The 15,827-nt window shown below is 38.4% G+C and overlaps 1 non-coding gene across 1 annotated transcript; it reads right to left on the bottom strand.

Annotated features, from left to right (window-relative positions):
* Positions 1-1,792: 1,792 nt before the first annotated feature.
* On the bottom strand, positions 1,793-1,898 carry LOC136121720 (U6 spliceosomal RNA). Its single transcript, XR_010655743.1, has one exon. It is a non-coding gene; the product is annotated as a U6 spliceosomal RNA (small nuclear RNA).
* Positions 1,899-15,827: the final 13,929 nt, after the last annotated feature.

Below are 15,827 nucleotides of genomic sequence, written 5' to 3'. Positions count from 1 at the left end.
CATTTCCCTACTGATTAGTGATATTGAACATCTTTTCATGTGCTCATTGGCCATTTGTATATCGTCTTTGAAGAAATGTCTATTTAAGGATACAGTTCCTCCTGTCCTCAGATTCAACCAACTGTGGATCATGTAGTACTGTAGTATTTACTATTGAAAAAAAAATCTGTATAAGTGGACCTATACACTTCAAGCCTGTGTTGTTCAAATGTCAACTATTTTAGTATGCTCAGACCACGATAACAAGATACCACAGACTGGGTGGCTTAAACAACAGAAATTTATTTTCTCACAGTTCTGGAGGCTGGAAGTCTAAGATCAAGGTGCTGGAAAATTTAGTTTCTGGTGAGGACTCTCTTCTTGACTTGTATACAGTCACCTTCTCACTGTGTCCTCACATGGCTTTTCCTCTGTGTGTGTCCTTTTCTTATGATACCAGTTGTATTGGATCAACGCTCCACCTTATGACCTCATTTAACCTGAATTATTTCCATTTTCGAATATAATCACATTGGAGTTTAGGGCTTCACATATGAATTTTGAGAGGACACCATTCAGTCCAAAACAAAGTTGTTTGTTCATTTTTAAAATGGTTTTTTTTTTTTTAACTGGAGTACAGCTGCTTTACAATATTGTGCTAGTTTACCCTGCACAACAAAGTGAATCAGCTATACGTATACATATATCCCTTCTTTTTTGGATTTCCTTCTCATGTAGATCACTACAGAGCACTGAGTAGAGTTCCCTGTGCTATACAGTAGGTTCTTAATAGTTATCTATTTTATACATAGTATCAATAGTGTATATATATCAGTCCCAATCTCCCAATTCATCCCACCCCCCCTTCCCTCTTGGTAGCCATACATTTGTTCTCTATGTCTATTTCTGCTTTGTAAATAAGATCTTCTATATCAATTTTTTCAGTTTCCGCCTATATGTGTTAATATATGATATTTGTTTTTCTCTTTCTGACTTACATCACTCTGTATGACAGTCTCTAGGTCAATCATGTCTCTCCAAATGACCCAATTTCTTTCCTTTTCATGGCTGAGTAATATTCCATTGTATATATGTACCATATCTTCTTTATCCATTCCTCTGTTGATGGACATTTAGTTTGCTTCCATGTCCTGGCTATCATAAATAGTGCTGCAATGAACATTGGAATGCATGTGTCTTTTTGAATTATGGCTTTCTCTGGGTATATGACCAGTAGTGGGATTGCTGGGTCATATGGTAGTTCTATTTTTAGTTTTTTAAGGAACCTCCATACTGTTCTTCATAGTGGCTGTATCAATTTACATTCTCACCAACAATGCATGAGGGTTCCTTTTGCTTCACACCCTCTCCAGCATTTATTGTTTGTAGATTTTTTGATGGTGGCCATTCTGACTGGTGTGAGGTGATACCTCATTGTAGTTTTGATTTGCATTTCTCTATTAACTAGTGATGTTGAGCATCTTTTCATGTTGGTCATCTGTATGTCTTCTTTGGAGAAGTGTCTATTTAGGTCTTCTGCCCATTTGTTGATTGGGTTGTTTAGTTTTTTGATATTGAGCTGCATGAGCTGTTTGTATATTTTGGAGATTAATCCTTTGTCAGTTGTTTCATTTGCAAATACTTTCTCCCATTCTGAGGGTTGTCTTTTCATCTTGTTTATGGTTTCCTTTGCTGTGGAATAGCTTTTAAGTTTAATTAGGTCCTATTTTTTAATTTTTGTTTTTATTCCCATTCCTCTAGGAAGTTGGTCAAAAAAGATCTTGCTGTGATTTATGTCAAAGAGTGTTCTGCCAAAAATATGGAAAGCTTCACAAATTTGCATACAGCCTTGCACAGGGACCATGCTAGTCTTCTCTGTATCGTTCCAATTTTAGTATACGTGCTGCTGAAACAAACACTAAAATGGGTTGTTTTATTTTTTGTTGCTGACATGTAGGAGTTCTTTATATATATTCCGGATATTAATGTCTTATAATATATATGATTTACAAACATTTCCTCCCATTCTGTAGGTTGCCTTTCAGTCTGCTGATTGTGTCCTTTGATGTACAGAATTTTTAACTTTTGGTGTCATTCAGTTTACCTATTTTTACTTTTGTTGCCTGTGCTTTTGGTATTATATCCAAGAAATCATTGCCAAATCCAATGTCCTTAAGCTTTCCCTCTATGTTTTCTTCTAAGAGTTTCTTCCTTTTTTTTTTTTAATGTGGCTATCCAATTTTACCATTTTTTTGTTGAAAAGACTGTTTTTTCCCCACTGAATGATCTTGGCACACTTGTCAAAGATTATTTGACCATATATATGAGGATTTATTTCTGGACTCTCTATTCCATTGGTCTATATGTCTGTCTTTATGTCAGTACCACACTGTTTTGATTAATTTATATTTGTAGTAAGTTTTTAAATCAGGAAGTGTGAATTCTCCACCTTGTTCTTCCTTTTCAAGATTGTTTTGACTATTTGGAGCTCCTTGAGATTCTATATGGATTTTAGGGTGGATTTTTCTGTTTCTATAAAAAAGTCTTTGGGATTTTGATAGAGAAGCATTGAATCTACAAATCACCATTGGTAGTATTCTTAACAATGTTAAGTCTTCTAATCCATGAGTGTGGGATATCTTTACATTTTTTAATGCCTTCTTTTGTTTCTTTGAGCAATATTTAATAGTTTTCAGTGTACCAGTCTTTTGCCTCCTTGGTTAAGTTTATTCCTATGTATTTTACTCTTCTTAATGCAATTATAAATGGAATTGTTTTTAAAATTTCCTTTTCAGAATGTGATTGTTAATTTATTGAAATGTAACTGATTTTTGTGTGTTGATTTTGTATCCTGCACCTTTGTTGAGTTCATTTACTTGTTTTGTTTACTAGTTTTCTTGTGGAATCTTTCAGCTTTTCTACATATAAGATCATGTTGTCTGTGAACAGAGATGATTTAACTTCTTCCTTTCCAATTTGGATGCTGTTTGTTTCTTTTTCTTGCCTAATTGCTTTGGCTAGGATTTCTAGTACTATGTTAGAAGTGGCAAAAGTGGGCATGCTTATCTTATTTCTGATCTTAGAGGAAAATGTTTCATATATTTTAAATGTTTTTTGGGGCTGTTTTTGTTGGGAGGCCAGGCTAGGTCCTATTAATCCATCTTGTCCAGGAGCAGAAATTCTTGAAGTTTTTATTGTGAAAAATGTCAAAGGTATAGAATAGTTGAAAGAATGATACAATGATTATTTATATACCTGCCATCTAGATTCAATAACTGTCAGTCTTTTTGTTGTATGTGTATATTTATGTGTATATATGCCATGTATGTATATTTTCTGAACAATTTGAAACCAAATTGTAGAGACATCATGACATATCACTACTAAATACATTAGAATGCAACTCTTAAAAATAAAGAGATATTCCTGCATAATCACAGCACCATTATCACACCTAAGAATATTAAATCATTTTCTATTATCATCTGTATTAGTTATGCACTGCTGTATAACACATTACTCCAAATCATAGCAACTTAGAACAACAAACATTTATCTCACAGTTTCTGAATGTTAGAAATTTGAGAGCAGATTAGCTGGGTGGTTCTGGTTCAGGGTTTCTCATGAGGTTTTAGTGAATCTGTTGGTTGAAGCTGCAGTCATCTCAAGACTTGAATAAAGCTGAAGGATCCACTTTCAAGCTCATTCCACAGTCTGGATGCTTCAGGTCCTTGCTTCATTGCTCTATGCATAGGCTACCTGAATGTTCTCATGGCATGGTAATTAGCTTTGCCCAAAACAAGGGATCTTAGAGTGAGAGGGTGCAAGAGAGTGCTCAGGATGGAAGCTGTAATCTTTTATAACCTAATTGTGGCAGTGACATACCGTCACTTCTACAGTATGGTATTAGAGACCAGACCAACCCTAGCATAATGTAGAAGGGGACTTCATTAGGGTTCCCTAATTAGGGTATGGAGGCAGGGGTCACTGTGATCCATCTTGGAGGCTGGCTACCTTATCATCTAATATCTAATCTGTATTCAAACTTCTCCATATATCTTATCTTATTTATTTATTTATTTTTGGCTGCATTGGGTCTTTGTTGCTGTGCACAGGCTTTCTCTAGTTGCTGCGTGTGGGGGCTACTCTTTGTTGCGGTGCACGGGCTTCTCATTTTGGTGGCTTCTCTTGTTGCAGAGCACAGGCTGTAGGTGCACAGGCTTCAGTAATTGTAGCATGTGGGCTCAGTAGTTGTGGCTTGCAGGCTCTAGAGTGCAGGCTCAGTAGTTGTGGTGCATGGGCTTAGTTGCTCTGTGGCATGTGGGATCTTCCTGGACCAGGGCTCGAACCCATGTCCCCTGCATTGGCAAGCGGATTCTTAACCACTGTACAACCAGGAAGGCCCTAGCCTATTTTTTAAAAACCAGGATCCATTGCACTTGGTTGTCATATATCTTTAGTTTTTTAAATATAGAACATCAACTTCCTGAAGAGGCCAGGCTAGTTATCTGTCTTCCAGAATATCCCACAATCTAGGTTTGCTGATTGTTTTCTTATTTGACTTGTTCCTATCTCTCCTGTATTCCCTACAGACTGGAAGCTCAGTCTAAAGGCTTATTAGATTCACGATGAATAGTCTAGAAAGAAGACTTGATGGTTTAAGCTGTGCACTTCTTTCGAAAGTCCTGTTATTATAATAATGCCAGGAAGTCCTACTATTAGTGGTACTAAGTTTGATCGTTTGATTCCAACTTTGTCTTAAACTGACTTTCAACCAATCCACCTGTTGTAATTGTCACCTTTGCATCCCTGTCAGAGGTACTTGGTGCCTTCAATTCACGAGCCTTGCTGGAGATTTGCGGTTCTAACTGGCCACCTTCTTCCACAACTGAGGGGAAGCTGTTTCCTCTGGTCTGCTCAGACAGTTATCATCAGTCCACTTTCTTTCCAGTATCCATAATTTTATTGCTGTTATTTCCTTTCCTGTTCTCTTAGTCATTGTGAGTGAATGCCCTTTAAAGCCTTCTTTATCAATGTACTATGTCAGACCAGAAGTTCATCTTTTCTCAAGCTTGTCAGCTTAGGGTTTTGTCACTTTAACTAGAGTTCTAACCAATAAAATTATTATTTCCCTTTGCTGACGAAGGATCTGAGGCCCAGAGTGGGTATTTCATATGCTCAAAGTCACACAGTTAAAGGTTGAGGTGATGTCAGGATTGGATCTCATACTTGTCTGATTCCACAGCCATTGTTCTTCCCCAGGCCCTTCTACATACCCCACACCCAGTCCTACTGCTTCTAGCAATTAGACATTTTAGTAAATAAAAAGTTAATAAAATTTGGGGGAACTGAATCCTGTTAGCTAAACATTTATACAAAAGTCTGACAAAAATCAGAAGTCAATCTATTTTGTCCAGTAGGGGTGGGAGGTAGATAGTCCTTTACACTGACTGGAAGGCTCCTGTCTGCATCTGAGGCCTCCCTTTTCCTAGAATGATGCAGTAAGTGAGCCATGGAGAATCATAGTGAAGTGTCTTAGTACCCAAAAATTCAATCTGGGAGGTTGTTATGGGCTGAATTGTGGCCTCCCCAAATCCATGTAATGAAGCCCTAACTCCTAGTACCTCAGACTGGAGACAGGGCCTTTAAAGAGGTAATTAAGGTTAAAAAAAAAGTCATATGAGTGGACCTAATCTAATATGACCAGTATCCTTTTAAGAAAAGAAAATGAGAACACAGACAATAAGAAACACCAGACAACACGTGCACACAGTGGGAAGACCTCACTGAGGGTTGCCATCTGCAAGCCATGGAGAGAGGCTCAGAGGAAACCAAACCTGATGGCACTTGATCTTGAACTTCTAGGAAATAAATTTCTGTTGTTTAAGCCACACAGTCTGTGGTCTAACACAGAGGGGCAGTTGTTAATTTCTTAGCTTCCTCCTTTCATAACAGAAATATTGGTGCTGTGTTAGTCCAGGTCAATGCTATCTTCTGTAACAAACATCCCCCAAATATATAGTGGGTCACATGAAATCAAAGTTCATTTTTGTTCAAAATAGGTATTTCTGATGGGTGTGCATTTCTCCTTCAGTTGATGATGCAGGGACTCAGATACCTGCCATTCTCTGACTCCACCATCTTTAAAGCTTGACCTCCAATATGCTCGTCTGCATCAGGCCACAGAAGAGGAAGAATGGAGGAGGAGGCAGGGAAGGGTATTATGGGTGGTGCTGGAGGTGACATGCATCACTTCTGCTCACATTCCTTTGGCCAGAACTCAGCCACTGGGCCGCATGGAGCTGCCTGGGACATGTAGCCTACCTATGGGACCAGGAGGAAGAAAACAAGCCTTGGGGAAAACCAACAAGTTTTTGCCACAAGTATAAGTCATAAATAACGATCCTTCCCTCATCATATTATTCCAATCAGACAGGCTACTCTGAATAATTCTTTAAGCCCATATTTTCAAATATGACTACCTAGCTCCAAGTTTTTTAGGAAACTGCCTTTAGTTCTATGGCTTCTCAGAGACCCTCTACAGAACCAAAGCAAACCAAAACCTTACGTTGACTCCCATTCCATTCTTGAGTCAGGGTGGCATTTTCTGGATTCATTGACCAAGATCTGTGAAGGCTTAGTGAAAAGCCTGTGAGGAAGGTCTTCTAGGCAGGCTCCAGTTTAGAGATGCGGAGACGCGGAGAAGAGGTGAAGTCATGTGGTTGCACACAGCAGAGTCCAGATTTGAAACCAGCTGTGGTTGGCTCAGAGTCTTTGTACCAGAGTGTAGTTGCAGTGACTCTTGCTTTCAGTAAGTGGGAGCCATTGTTAGAGGTTTTAATCTATCTTCGGTTAACAGGAATTTTTGGTTGAGTCTCAAGTCTGCTCTTATTATCTATCTTATTGTCTCTTATCTCTTATTTAAGCTTTGTGGTCTTGGGTGGGTTTCTTTGTTGTTTGGAGACTTTTTGCATCTATGATACGAGAATGATAATACCTAACTCACAGAGCTTTCTTATGGGCTAAAGAAGATGATACTTGTGAATGGGCTTTCTATAGTGCTCCGAGGTTGTAAAATAGGGGACTTGGCTCACATGCCTTTTGATTTGAGGCTGGAGGTGGACATGTATGCAGTGTAAGAATAGGAAATGTGGGAACTGCAGGGACTGGAGGACACATGACAGGTACCATTGAAAGAGACAAGGGGCAGCTGCAATTCATCCCCAGCTGACTGTCTCCATATGTTGGAACTAGACCTCAGGGTGTAAATCATCTATTTTCCAAGAGACGCCGAAAACCTCAATTTGTTTATGAACTCTCTTGACTTTCAAATGTTGGCGTCTTATTAAAAAAGAAACCCTGTGAACCAAACAACAAGTTCTTGACTTTAAGCGAGAGGAGATTTGGGTCATGGAGCTCCTACAATGTGCCAGGCTCTGTGCTGGGCTAGCAGGAGACTAGGCAAGTCAGCCTGACCCCCCAAGGGAGGCTGTAAACCAGCCGTGAGAGCAGCCTTCTGCATGGGAAGGTGGCACTATAATAGGATTTGGTGTAATGGGATTTGACATTATCTTTGAACTCCTTAGCCCTAGGTCTGCAGAAAGCTCTTTGTAGCTGAAATTGAAACAGTATAGCAATTTGCGACACTGGGAGGGGATGTCTTGGGAAAAGTGTCCAGGGCTTTAGTGTTTCTTGAGGCTTTCACTATCTCACTTGATCCATTCTGTTAAATGAGTGATAATACAACTTTCTTGGGGGGGCAACCAAGGCTTATAGGAAATAAGGGTCTGAGAGTCTCATGAGCTGGCCTGGCACCCAGGCCACACAGTGGCTCAGGTAGAGAATGGGGAAAGGAACTGACAAGATTTGAACACTGGGTGTTCGTACTGAGTTGATTGGATCTTCCCTCAACCCTGTGAGATCAGCCTCATTATCCCCACTTGAGCAGTGACTGAGGCTCAGAGGACTGAGGTGACTCATCCAGAGACACAAGCCAGGATGCTCAGGAAAGGTACAAGAGTGTCCATGAGCTCCTTGAAGTCATCTGCAAAATATTTCATGTTTGCACTTTTGTCTGTTTCTTAGGGAAAAGGGCTAAAACCTTCAATAGATATTTGAAGGGGTCAATGATTCCAAAATGATAAAGAGCCACTAATTTAAGCCAATGTCTTTCTGACTCCAAGGCCTGTACCCTGAGATCCCTCCACAAGATACTGGTAAAAGAATATTCTTTAAAGTCCAACTGAGGGACTTCCCTGGTGGTGCAGTGGATAAGAATCTGCCTGCCAATGCAGGGGACATGGGTTCGATCCCTGGTCCAGGAAGATCCCACATACCATGGAGCAACTAAGCCCGTGCACCACAACTACTGAGCCTGTGCTCTAGGGCCTGCAAGCCACAACTACCAAAGCCCACGTGCCACAACTACTGAGGCCCACGCGCTTAGAGCCCGAGCTCTGCAACAAGAGGAGCCATTGTAGTGGGAAGCCTGTGCACCACAACAAAGAGTAGCCCTCACTCTTCACAGCTGGAGAAAGCCCACGCGCAGCAACAAAGACCCAACACAGCCAAAAATTTTTTTTAAAAATTAAAAAAAAAAAAAGTCCAACTGATATAAGCTCTGGGTCTGAGTCCCAGCTCTACCACTTACTAGCTACAAGACCTCATTTCCTCATCTGTAAAACCGAGATTCATTTATTCCACGAATATTTTATCAAGCTTCTGCGAACACAGCAGTGAACAATGTCCCTGCTGTCATTGATCTTATATTGTAGTGAGGGGATAAAAACAGCAAACAAATAGATATACGTGAGGTGGTGCTAAGTGCTATGGAGAAAAACGAAGTGGGGTAAGGGGGTCAGGTGTGCTGTGGGGTAGGGCTGGGTAGTGGTCAGGGAAGCTCCTCTGATGACCATGTAAGCAGAGACCTGAATGAAGGGAGTGTCACGTGGCTATCGAGGGGAGAGCCTTCCATGCAAAGGGGGAAAGAATGATTTGCCACATGTGGGGGAAGATGAAGAAGTCTCTGTGGCCCACAGGATAAAGGCTGAGATCCTTAAATTGGCATTCAAAGCTTTCCTCAATCTGGTCGCAGATAATTTCTGATCCTCCTCCGGGTTTCCTTCCTCATCCCTCATGGGTTTGCTTGAGCTTTTTTCTTATTAGCCAATTCATTAAGCATACATTCATTAATACCCACTCTGCATCAGGCCACTACGGATGCAAAAGAGCTCCCTGTCTGGTGAGGGAGGACAATGGGGACATGGCTAATTCCTTAAATGCTATGAGGCAGGGCCGCCCAGAGGCTGAAGGAGCACAGGAGAAGCGGTAACAGGCTCTGACCAAGAGAGAGGGGAGGTCTGTATAAGACTTCAGTGCAGAGGTAACAAAATCCTATCTGCAGGGTTCAAACAGGTGAATGGGTCAAGCTAACTTGGTAAGAACTAGGGATATCTGGACAAAAAATACACTACCTAAAGGGGGTTATTGATTGTGGTTTTTCAGGAGTGTGGGTTCAATGTTGATAGAAATTACTTTTTCTTTGTTTTCAATCGAAGCATAATTTACATACAGTAAATTACATACAGTAAATCATCCTTTTTAGTGTATAATTCAGTGAGTTTTGACAAAAATTATACAGTTATGTATCCACCACCACCACAATCAAAATATAGAACAGTTCTGTCACCCCTCAGATGTTTTCCATGCCTTTTGTAATCAACCCTTCTCCCCACCCTTAGCACCAAGAAACTACTGATCTGTTTCCTGTCCCTAAAATTTTGCCTTTGTGAGAAGGTCATATAAATATAATCCTAACATTTAGCCTTTTGAGCCCGGCTTCTTTCATTTAGCATAGTGTATTTAAATTACATCTGTATGGAGAGGGAGATCAAGATGGTGGAGTAGGAGGATATTGAGCTCATATCCCCCTATGAACACATCAAAAATACATCTGTATGTGGAGAAACTCTCACTCAAAACAACTTAGAGACTGGCAGAAAGGCTTTTCAACAACCAAAGCTGTAAAGAAGGATCCACAAAGAGTTGGGTAGGAAGGGAGGAGAAGTGATAGGATTAGGACCCGCACCCCTAGCAGGGAACCCAGAAGAGGAGGGGGATATCATGGGCTTGGGGATCCTCCCTGGGGAGTGAGGAGTTCAAGCCACATACTGGGTACCCCAGTCCTGGAGTCTGACACCAGGAAGATGAGTCCCGTTAGCTGGTTTGAAATCAGTGGGACTTACTGGAGGGGCTATACTCTGCTTGTGAAGAGCTCATGCACATGCTTGCTTACTCCAGGGAACAGTGCGGAGGAAGCAGATTGAAAACTGCCTGAGGCTCTGGCTGGTTTCCTGCAACCACCCCAGCATTCACCCCAGCCTGCACCAGGCGTCTGCTCCTACCTCTCTTGCTCTGATGTTGCTCTCCACTGGGGCAGAGATGCTGTTGTCAAGGAGAGTGCACACACTTGAAGAGAATGGATATAAAATTCTTAGAGGAAAGCATAGGCAGAACACTCTATGACATAAATCACAGAAAGATCCTTTTTGACCCACCTTCTAGAGAAATGAAAATAAAAACAAAAATAATCAAATAGGACCTAATGAAACTTAAAAGCTTTTGCACAGCAAAGGAAACCATAAACAAGATGAAAAGACAACCCTCAGAATGGGAGAAAATATTTGCAAATGAAGCAACTGACAAAGGATTAATCTCCAAAATATGCAAACAGCTCATGCAGCTCAATGCAATCAAAAAACCAAACAATCCAATCAACAAATGGGCAGAAGACCTAAATAGACATTTTTCCAAAAAAGACATACAGATGGCCAACAAACACATGAAAAGATGCTCAACATCACTAATTATTAGAGAAATGCAAATCAAAACTACAATGAGGTATCACCTCACACCAGTCAGAATGGCCACCATCAAAAAAAATCTACAAACAATAAATGCTGGAGAGGGTGTGGAGAAAAAGGAACCCTCATGCATTGTTGGTGGGAATGTAAATTGATACAACCACTATGGAGAACAGTATGGAGGTTCCTTTAAAAATTAAAAATAAAAATACCATGTGACCCAGCAATCGCACTTCTGGGCATATACCCAGAGAAAACCATACTTCCAAAAGGTACATGCATCCCAATGTTCATTGCAGCACTATTCACAATAGTCAAGTCATGGAAGCAACCTAAATGTCCATCAACAGAGGAATGGATAAAGAAGATGTGGAACATATATACAATGGACTATTACTCAGCCATAAAAAGGAACAAAATTGTGCAATTTGCAGAGATGTAGATGGACCTAGAGACTATCACACATAATGAAGTAAGTCAGAAAAAGAAAAACAAATATCGTATAATATCACTTACATGTGGAATCTAGAAAAATGATACAGATGAACTTATGTGCAAAGCAGAAACAGAGACACAGACATAGAGAACGGATGTATGAATACCAGGTAGAGGAATCAGAGTCCCAGAGAAGATGAACCCAGAGATACTCACACCAAGACATATCATAATTAAAATGGCAAAAGTTAAAGAGTGAATTTTAAGGACAGCAAGAGAAAAATGAAGAGTCATATACAAGGGAACCCCCCCATAAGGCTGCCAGTTGATTTTTCTTCAGGAACTTTGCAGACCAGAAGGGAGTGGCATGATATATTGAAAGTGTGAAAGGGAAAAGCCTACAGCCCAGGATACTGTACCCAGCAAAGTTATCATTTAGAATTAAAGAAGAGATAAGAGAACTTCTCAGAGAAGCAAAAACTAAAAGAGTTCATCAATACTAAACTGACCTTACAAGAATTATTAAAGGGTATTCTTTAAGTGGAAAAGAAAAGGTACAACAAGAAGTAAGAATTTATAGGAAAGGAAAAATTCCACTAGTCAAGGAAAATATATAGTAAAGGCTATGGATCAACCACTTAAATAAGCTAGTACAAAGATTAAAAGACAAGAATTGTAAAATCAAATATAGCTACAATAAACAGTTAAGGGATAGCCATGAAGATGTAAAATATGACATCAAAAACACAAAATATGGCTGAGGGGAGTAAAAAATGTAGATCTTTTAGAATGCGTTTGAACTTAAATGACTACCAGTTTAAAATAAGTAGATATAGTTATAGGTCAACATACATGAACCCCATGGTAACCACAAATCAAAACCTGAAATAGATACACAAAACCTAGAGAGAAAGGAATACAAGCATAACACTAAAGAAATCATCAAACCACAAGGGAGGAGACTAAAGGAAGAAAAGAACAGAGAAGAACTACAAAGACAATCAAAAAACAAGTAACAAAATGGCAATAGATATATACCAATCAAGAATCACTTTAAATGTCAGTGGAATAATGTTCCACTTAAAAGACATAGGGTGGCTGATTAGATAAAAAAACAAGATTCATCTATATGATGCTTACAAGAGACTTTCTTCAGAGCTAAAGACACAGAGAAACTGAAAGGGAGGGAATGGAAAAAGATATTCCATGCAAATGAAAATGACAAGAAAGCAGGTGTAGCAATACTCATATCAGACAAAGTAGACTTTAAAACAAAGTCTATAACAAAAGACTAAGAAGGGCATTATATAATGATAGATAGATCATCCCAAGAAGAGGATATAACATTTATTAACATATGTGCATCTAATATAGGAGCACCTCAATATATAAAGCAGATACTAACAGACATAAAGAGAGAAATTGACAATAATACAATAGTAGGGAACTTTAACACCCCACTTACATCAATGGACAGATATCCAGACAGAAAATAAACGAGGGAACAGTGGTCTTAAATGACACATTAGATCAGTTGAACTTAATAGATATCTACAGAACTTTCCATCCCAAAACAGCAGAATACACATTCTTTCCAAGTGCACATGCCAGGAGAGGTCACATGCTAGGCCACAAAGCAAGTTTGAACAAAGTTAAGAGGATAAAAATCATATCAATGAAACTAGAAATTAATTACAGGAAGAAAAATGGGAAAAACACAAACATGTGGAGACTAAACAACATGCTACTGAAAAACCAACAGGTCAATGAAGAATTCAAAGAGGAAATCCAAAAATATCTGGAGACAAAAGAAAGCAAAACCACAATGATCCAAAATCTATGGAACACAGCAAAAGAAGTTCTAAGAGGGTGGTTTATAGCGATATAGGCCTACCTCAAGAAACTAGAAAAATCTCAAATGAAAAACCTTTCATCTAAAGGAATTAGAACAAGAGCAAACAAAGCTCAAAGTCAGCAGAAGGAAGGAAATAATAATTATCAGTGTGGAAAAAAATAAAATAGAGACCAAAAAATAGAAAAGATCAGTGAAACCAAGAACTATTTCTTTTAGAGAGATAAACAGAATTGATGTCTTTAGCCAGACTCATTAAGGAAAAAAGAGAGAGGACTCAAATAAATAAAATGAGAAATGAAAGAGGAGAAATTACAACTGATATCACAGAGATACAAAGAACCATAAGAGAATACTATGAACAGTTATATACCAAAAAATTGGACAACGTAGAAGAAATGGATAAATTCCTAGAAACATACAATCTTCCAACACTGAATCGGGAAGAAATAGATTATCTGAACAGACTGAACACTAGTAGTGAAATTGAATCAGTAGTCAAAAAAACTCTCAGCAAATAAAAATGCAGGAACAGATGGCTTCACAGTGGAATTCTACCAAACATATAAAGAAGAGTTAATACCTATCCTTCTCAAACTATTCCAAAAAATTGAAGAGGAAGGAGCACTCCCAAATTCTTTCTAGGAGGCCACTATTATCCTGATACCAAAACCAGACAAAGACACCACAAGAAAAAGAAAATTATAGGCCAATATTTCCAATGAGTATAGATGCAAACATCCTGAACAAAATATTAGCAAATCGAACTCAGCAGTATATAAAAAGCATCCTACACAAATGCATCATGATCAAGTGGGATTTGTTCCAGGGATGCAAGGATGGTTCAATATCCACAAATCAATCAATGTGAAACACCACATTAATAAAACGAAGGATAAAAATCACATGATCATCTCAATAGATGCAGAAAAAGCATTTGACAAATTCAACATCATTCATGATAAAAACTTTCATCAAATTTGGTATAGAGGGAGCGTATCTCAACATAGTAAAGGCCATTTATGACAAACCCACAGCTAACATCATACTTAATGGTGAAATGCTGAAAGCATTCTCTTTAAAATCAGGAATGAGACAAGGATGTCCACTCTCACCATTTCTATTTAGCACAGTACTCGAAGCTCTATCCACAGCAATCAGGTAAGAAAAAGAAATAGAGGCATCCAAATTGGAAGGAGGAAGTAAAATTGTCACTATTTGCAGATGATAATATATATGTAGAAAACCTTAGAGTCTCCACCAAAAAACTATTGGAACTAATAAATAAATTCAGTAAATTTCAGGAAATGAGATTAAACAAAAATATGTTGCTTTTCTCTACACTAATAATGAACTATCAGAAAGAGAAAGCAAGAAAAAAAATCCCATTTAAATTTACATCAAAAAGAATAAAGTACCTAGAAATAAACTTAACCAAGGAGGTGAAAGACATATACTCTGAAAAAATATTAAAAAACTGATGAAGGAAATTGAAGATGATACAAAGAAATAGAAACATATCATGTGTTCATGGATTGGAAGAATTAATATTGTTTAAATGTCTATACTACCCAAAGGAGTCTGCAGTTTTAATGCAATCCCTATCAAAATACACATGACATTTTTCACATAACTAGAACAAATAATTCTAAAATTTATATGGAACCATAAAAGACTCTGAACAGCCAAAGCAATATTGAGAAAAAAGAACAAAGCTGGAGGTATCAGCAGACTTTAGACTATACTAAAAAGCTACAGTAATCAAAACAGCATGGTACTGGCACAACACAGACACATAGGTCAGTGGAACAGAATAGAGAGCCCAGAAATAAACCCACACAAGTACGATCAATTAATCTATGATAAAAGCAAAAATATACAATGGGGAAAAGACAATCTCTTCAATACGTGGTGCTGGGAAAACTGGACAGCTACATGTAAAAGAATGAAATTAGAACATTTTCTCACACCATACACAAAATGAAACTCCAAATGGATTAAAGACCAAAATGAATTGAAGACCTAAACCATAAAACTCTTAGAAGAAAATGTAGGCAGAACACTCTGACATAAATTGTAGCAATAATTTTTGGATCTGTCTACTCAGGCAAAGAATACAAAAGCAAAATAAACAAATGGGACTTTATTAAACTTAAAATCTTTTACATAGCAAAGGAAACCATCAACAAAACAAAAAGACAACCTACTGAAGGAGAAAATATTTGCAAATTATATGATTGATAAGGAGTTAATATCCAAAATATATAAACCACTTATATAACTCAATATAAAAAAAAAAAAACCAACCTAATTAAGAATGGGCAGAAGATCTGAATAGACATTTTTCCAAAGAAGGTGACATACAGATAGCTAACGGGCACACAAAAAGATGCTCAACATTGCTAGTCATGAGGGAAATTCAAATCAAAATTACAATGAGATATTACCTCACACCTGTCAGAGTGGTCTGTGGGCTGTGGTCAAAAAGACCACAAATAACAAATGTTAGAGAGAATGTGGGGAGAAGGGAACCCTTACAGGACACTGTTGGTGGGAATGTAAATTGATGCAGCCACTATGGAAAACAGTATGGAGGTTACTCAAAAAACTAAAAATAGAACTACCATATGATCCAGCAATTCCACACCTGGATATATATCCAAAGAAAATAAAAAAAACTAATTTGGAAAGATATCTGC

Source organism: Phocoena phocoena, chromosome 3, assembly GCF_963924675.1.
Source record: "Phocoena phocoena chromosome 3, mPhoPho1.1, whole genome shotgun sequence".
NCBI classification, from domain to species: Eukaryota; Metazoa; Chordata; class Mammalia; order Artiodactyla; family Phocoenidae; genus Phocoena; species Phocoena phocoena.
This window is presented reverse-complemented; position numbering and strand designations above follow the sequence as displayed.